Below are 7,299 nucleotides of genomic sequence, written 5' to 3' on the forward strand. Positions count from 1 at the left end.
TTTGACCGTAGCATGGAAGGTAATTTCTGCATCTTACCACTTTCACACTCATATTCTCTTAAGAAATTAAACAAGGTTTTAAACGAAACAAAATCCAGTGCAGTTGCACCACAACCCTCAAGGAAACTGCTTGTTTTGTGTTAAGGTTTACTCATCATGTAAACATCAGAAACAGCATAGTCTTGTTTGCAGCTGAGCTCATCTGAAAAATACAATTGTATGGCTTTGTGTCGTCCTAAATTACATGGGAAGACTGTGCTCCTGCAGTAATCACTTTATTTTCTTGTAATAATGAATAGATATGGCTTGGATCCTACAGCATGTGGTCTGAGCATTTGCATGGGATGAAAATGAGTCTCCTTTAGGGAGTTAAGTCACTGTGCCTTGTTCAGAGCCAGCATTTCACTGCCCTAAAGCTCTGCTGCTGCTGACTGCAGCCAGGGCTAGAAGCACCTCAGCATCTCCCCATGTTCTGGAGAGCAGCAGGTGGGCCACAGTGTGAGGAGCAGCTCACAGCCACTGGGCAGTTCTGAGCACAGCCCTGCCTGGCTGCCCCTCAGCTGTTTGACTTCCACAACCATCTGCATGTGTGAAGCAAGGTGCAGTGGGACTGCTCTGCCGTGTCCCATGGCAGTGAGCAGCGTGCAGTGTCTGCACAGGGAGGTGGGCCCTGTGGTGGTTCAGGAACCCTCATGCTGAGTGCATTAAGTGCTGTGCCTGAGAGAGGGGAGAAGGGAAAATCCCAGTGAGGTCCATGCGGATTGTTTGTCTGTGACTTACAGACCAGTTCAACTCCAAAAGATGCTGGTTTAACAAACTGTTGTGATGCTGCTTCTTTCAATTCAGCTCTTTAGTGATGGGTAATGCTACTTTTCATTATTAAATGAAATGGGATTTGCTCACCTTTTGCTGTTAGAGTTCCTTCAAGATACGGACAGGTGAGAGGTGTTAGGTGCTCGGGAGGGAGGTGTACATGGGGCTGCAGAGGATGGTGTTCTGTTTGGTATTTACATGTAAGTGGGCAGAGGTTGGCTTCAGTTCAGAGCTGCTCTGTGCAGCCCTGAGCACCGTGCTGAGTGCTCTCGGCATCCCACTGCCAGCAAAGAGAACAGACCTGAGTGGGGTGGGAGGTGGGCTGAGCTGCCCTGGTGCACAGTCATCTTACCTTCCTCTTGAGCTTATTTCAAGTGTGTGTCAGAACAGTTTGGTTCTGCTTCTTTGTGTAATTGGGTTCCAGCGTTAGGGGCTGTGTTAACATGTTTGGGATGCCAAGACATGGCAGTGAACTTGCAGTGCTCCCCTTTTGCATGTGAGATGTTCTGCTGTGGGACCCAGGCTCATCAATTTGGTCCAACCAAGAGTCCAGCTTCAGGTCGCTATGTATGTGCAGTGTCTTAAGAAACAATTTTCTGTACACTTGTCAATTGCCTCTCATTAACAACAGCAGAAGTGCATCTCTGTGACTTGTACGTGATACCTGTAGCTGTTAATGAAGCTGCTCTCTGTCACTGCTTTGCAGGCTTGCAGCCCCCTCATGGTACTTCCTTCCCTCCACCCATGCCCTGGTGTAATTGGGTGCTGTCCCTGCCCTGCTATGTGCATCCTGCACTCACAGCTGCTGCAGCCCCAAACCAGGCTGTTGGGTCAGACTTGTATGATCCTCATCCTGCAATAAGCTGACAAACCAGTAACAACAAAATCTCATTGATCTTTCATTCATCATAAAGAGTCAGTGTATTAAAACAGTTAAAAGGATGGAAAATGTGCTTGTGGAGCAAGCTTTGCAGGAGTGGCACTGCGTTCTGTAGCAGCCACTGTACGTAGAGAGAAGTTAGTGACTGTGACTGCTGACAGGGGAATGACTCGTAACTCGTATCTCTGTGTTTGCACTGAGCCCATTACAGCTATGGGAGCTTGTGGGCCTGGTGGTGCTGGTTAAAGTGATATCGATAGGAAGGCCGGGTCTGTGGATGCAAATGCTGACAAAAGGTCACTTCCATCTGTGTCCATCTTGGTGAATGTTTCCTGGGAATCCTCAGTGCTGAAGGCAGAAAGCAAATGATGGGGAACACTCACATCTGAGACATTCAGCTGCTTTAATTTATCGTTCTTGTTTGAAAGCAGCCACAAAAAGCTGCTTATCATAATTTATTCTGGAAATGAGCCTTGCCTCAAGGGTTTCCATAGCTACAGAAGTTTGATTCCATAACATGGGCACAAGTGACATTTACTGTACAGTGAGAGCCCTTAATTGATTTATTTTTATACGTGGAGAGGGGAGAAACAACACAGGCAGTGGGCACCGTCCTGCACTGTTGGTTTCCGAGAGCCCCCGTGGTGTGTTATCACATGCCCAGGAGTTGCAGTTCTTTCAAAAGAAGCAGTGATGTCTGTGAGTGATGTGACAGATCCCAGGACAGCGGTGCCAGCAGAGCAGCACTGAGGGCTCCATGCCTGCTGGAGCTGTGCTGTGTCATTCCTGAGCCATGGGAAGCGATGGGTTCTGTGGCTGAGAGGCATCCTCTGCTTATACTGAGAGAAAGCGAATCCATCCACACTGCTCTGATTGTGGGGCTGCCATTTCACTGAAACCCATGAAATCTTTTAAATTCTAATCTCATTTTCTGAAATTGCCTCTCACTGGGGCATATTCCTTGGGTTATTTAATCAGGCAACAAGAGGATTGTGAGAGAGCTATCGGAGAGAGAAAACAAGCGGAATTGAACATTAGGGCTGTAGCAAGACAGAAAAGATGATGGATTTCAATTTGTGCTGCTGAAAGCTGGCATGCCTGAGGTTTGTAAGAGCCATTAAATGGGCTGATAGGAAGAGAATCAGGCAAAACTTCTTGTCTCCCTAAATCTATTTGCCTCGGCTCCTGCTGTTCTCCAGATCCATCTTTCTTTTACCATTCTGAACAGATTCAGAGCATGAGATGAAAGCAGGTGATGCAAGGAGACGCACGGTGCAGCAGTTTATGGAGCAGCTCCTGTTCTTGGATGGCACAGGGCTGCTCCACTCCTTGGTGAGCGGTGCAGCACTGTGTCCTCGTGAGAAAATACTGTCAGCATTTCCTGAGAGCTTTATTCTTATTTAAAGCTTTAAAGAAAACTGAAATTTGCTAAGTATTAAAATGTAGCTAGGAAAAAGAACAATCTTGAGCTGGAAGCCAGAATTGGATCCAGTTGTTCAGTGAGTGGCAGTGGGGGCACGTTTCCATACACAGAGCTGCCTGGGAGTGCCTGGTGCTCAGAAGTTCAGTGAGGTGCAATATTAGCCTCAGCCTGATGGCCTGACAGCAGCGATGGGGGGAAATGGCCTATCTTCAAAAGGAAGTATGTCCTTCCCATGACAAAACAACCACTGAAACAGCGAGCTTTGTTCTGCTTTCTTGCAACTCCAAGTACTGGTGAAGTCATTGAGACAACTAGAGTCGGTTCTATGAGGCAAAGAAATAACTCATCAGAAAATGTGCAGAGCAGAGAAATGCCTTTAAGTATTGCTCAGAATGTCAGCAATGATGCAAACCCAGGAGCTATTCTGTGGATTAGAGGGGAGCGCAGAGAGCCACTGCTCCCCATCAGCAGCAGCCCTGCCTGGGGGCTCCATGTGCAGCGCCCACCTCAGGGCACACTGTGAGGCTGAGCGCTCTGCAGGTGTTTGGCAGGAAGCAAACTGCTTTCCAGCAGGAAAATGGAAGAAATGCTGCTGTGGCAATGCTGTTCTCAGGTACTTTCCATGGCAGTGCTGGGTCAGCCATGGTCTGCCCTGCCCTCCAGTGTGGGGCAGGCGAGCAGCCCCAAGCATCCTCATCGGCTCATGCATCAAGCAGTATTTATTTAGATTGGCTAATCATGGCAGAATTAATTTGTTTCAAAGCCCGAGCCAGAAAGCGTTTGGCAGCTGGATAGGAAAATTTAAGAGAAAACAACAAACTTAAACTGTAAGGCATTGATTAATTCTTCAGCCTTGGGCACAAAAGCACCTTGGAGAAATCATTAGTTCTGTAAGTGTAATGAAGCATGAGTCGTTTCGTTCCTAGGCTGCAGTTTCAGCTCAGGCTTTTCATGGTTATTGCTGTGTGCAGTGCACCCACTGAGCCCCAAAGCCAGGGAGCTGAGTGAGCCGAGCACTGACTGCCTCTGCCCTCAGCACTGCTAACAGTGACAAGGTGAGAGAAAGAGGCATTGGGGCTGTAATTCCCATTCAATTAATACTGTCTTATTTTGGCCATAGGTGTAAAATTCACGTGCTTACTAAATGTACAAGTGAAAAATGCCAGAAAAAATGTTGGAAGAAAATGGTTAATGTTTCTTTTGACTGTTTCCTGCACAAATGCAGTCCTTGGTGAGTTTTGTGCTGGTTTCCCTATGCTGTGAGGTGCTGGGCAGTCAGCTCTGGCTCTGTCCCAACTCACTGCCAGCCTCTTTCCTGGCACTGAACTGATCCTTTCTCACACCTGGTTCTGTTCTGTCTGCTGTAGAGAGCAGGATGGCCCTTTGCCGTGTCTGCTCAAATGCCCACAGGCTGTTACGTCTCCCTCTGTCCTTCCACCTACAACCCAAACTGCCTCTTTGCTTTCTCTCCAAGGTGGATCTTCTCCCCCTCTCCTGACCCCCTGCCCAACTCCATCCCTTGCGCCTGTCCAGGTGTGTTCCTGGGCTGGCTCAGAGCTGTGGTGCCTCTCAGGGATAACTGCTGATGCTGGAGGTGCCCGCAGTGATGTAGATAAAAGTCTTGGTGGCACCAGGCTGAGAATCCCATTCTGGTTTTACTTCTGTCCCAAGACACTGGAATCAAAGTTTTCAGAAGGCAAGGGCTAATAAATCACGACTGTGCTCCTCGGGGCCTCTGCTCCTGCGCTGCTCGAGGGAGCTGTTTAAAATTAGCAAGGAATGTGGGGCGGGTGGGCTCTGCTTTGCTTTCGCAGCACGGAGCTGCTCGTAGCTCTTCCAAAAAAGGAGATGAACGGCTCAGCACGGAGCAGGCTTCCCCAGCGCCCCAATGGAAGCTGCTCGGCCCAATGCGGGTCAGGGCAGGTGTCGGCATCCAGGCAGGAACGTGGCCTGGGCACAGGGAAAGCCATCCCAGCCTTAACCCTCCTAATGCACTTTGGATTTGGGAGTGAGACACCTTGGGGTGGGTTTAAGAGTTTTTACTGTGTTGTTGAATATGAATGGAGAAGCTGTCTGGAAAGGTGAATGGGCTGACACTGCTTGGTGGGAGCTGCTGCATCCCAGCACTGTGTTGGCTGAGGAAGCACCTTCATGGCGCAGAGCAAGGCCCCGTCATCTGAAGGATGCAGCAGTCAGCACAACACTCTGCTATCACAAAACCTCCTTTTTCTTATGGGGAGACTGATGTGATGAGGGATCCACACCACAGCTGTGTTTCGGGGCCAGCTGCTCAATGCACACCTGCTCAGTGATACCCAGTGTGTCACAAAGCACGTGCTGAGATGAGGGGTGGGGAGGAGAAAGAGCTCGTACTGAGAGGCAGCCAGGGCTGTGTGCGAGGCGAGGTGCTGGGTCATCAGCTGAACTGTGCTGCTGAAGTTATGACTATTGAGCTGAAACACTCCAAAATGCAGCGTTTGGTATTTGCTTGTTTGTTCTAGCCGTGCTCCGTCTTCCTTTATTGTAGGAGTTCAGAAGCATCAGAAGCCAGGGGTTCTCTTTTACTATTGCCTTTCTATTTTAAGAACTGAGTCTTATTGTTAATAAGTTTCTTACATTTGGTTTCTATCAGAGTCAGTTTGTTTAACTAGTGGGTGGATTTATTTACTGGCAGGAGAAGGAAAGCGGTTAAAAGGATGCAGCAAACATTAATCTTGTCCCCAGAAAACCACTGGCAGCCCCTTGGGATTTTTTTCAGCTTTTTTACGGGGTCCTCAGGTTGTAGTCAAAATAATGCCTTAATCTGCACGTTCTCAGCTCCGAGGTTTGCTCTTGGAGCCCTCAGGAAGGCGGCCTTGTGCAGGAGGAGTCTTAGCACAGGGATGGCACTCATTCAGCCACACAGGAACCAATGCCAAGAGAAGTCACTCCCATTGAATCCAGAGGAGATTCCTTACGGCTGCTCGGGACCCGCGGTGCAGTCATTTCTCTGAGTCAAACAGGGAGGAAAAAAAAAGGGGAAAAATCTCTCCTGCTGGAGGAAACAGTAATGCAAGTTTGTTCTCCCCCCTTTTGTTCTTTTGCAGTTTTCTTTCTTTTTTCCCTCATGGAGATTATTAAAACTAATATCTGAGAGGTGACGTAAACTTTGTTTGCATAAAAATGGGATTTAATCAAAAAAATCTCAATTTAAAAACTTATATTTTCCACGTGGGCTTTCCCATCTCTCTGAGGAGGGCTGTGTGCACCGACCAGCACAAAGCAGGAACTGAAAGAGAGAAATCCCAGCGAAATAGCTTGATTTGGAACATCACATTTCAGTCGTGTCATTTCCTTATCAATGCTGCAGGTGTTGGGAAGCGTGGAGTCTTGGAGCTGAGCCCTGGGGGAGCTGCGCTGTGGTGGGGGCTGTGCTGGTAATGTCATGACCCTGTTCTCATCAGGGCACAGAGCTGCAGTGCTCACACATGGGCATGGCTGGGTTCAAGGGCCCGCAGAGCTGCTGGAACAGGCTTGGAGTGCGGGACTGATCCTGGGGAAGCTCTGAACTTTGGTGCCTGTGCCTCAAGAAAGGAGCGTTATCTGTGGGTTACGGAGATGACGTGTTTAAATAGACATTCTGTCTTCTTAGTTCTTGGCAGCCTCTCCCCATTTCTCTACATGTTTATATCTGGACACAATAACACTTGATTTTTTTTATTTTTTTTTTTCCAGCAGACTTCCTGTTGTTTAAAATCATAAAGTGTAGTAATATCTGTATTGTTAAAAAGACTGAGCGCTGTCTCACTGAGCATCGGTTGGCTGAGATGTGGGCAGCTTTTCCTTTTAACATTAATGTCCACGGTTCTTACACTGTGGAGCTGTTGATGCTGGTGCCCACTGACAGCTCTGTTAAATCAGGCTCTCCACGTGAGTGAGAAGTGGTAACACATGTTTACTACTATTTGTGGTGGTGACTTAGTGCAGTTTTAGAGGAGGATGGGATGTCTCTGTGCCTTTTTGAGGCTGTGTGTCAAGGAGCTCGAGGAATTTGCATCATCACAGGCATCCTCCTCTTCTGGCTCGTGAACCGACCTGCAGGGAGAGTGTTTGCTCAGTTTGTTGTTCGTTTCCCTTTGGAGTGCACCCAAACTCAGTTTTGCATCTGGGTTCGCATCCAAGGAAAGTAAAATCCATTTCTCAG

This window comes from Coturnix japonica, chromosome 6, assembly GCF_001577835.2.
Source record: "Coturnix japonica isolate 7356 chromosome 6, Coturnix japonica 2.1, whole genome shotgun sequence".
Classification (NCBI taxonomy): Eukaryota; Metazoa; Chordata; class Aves; order Galliformes; family Phasianidae; genus Coturnix; species Coturnix japonica.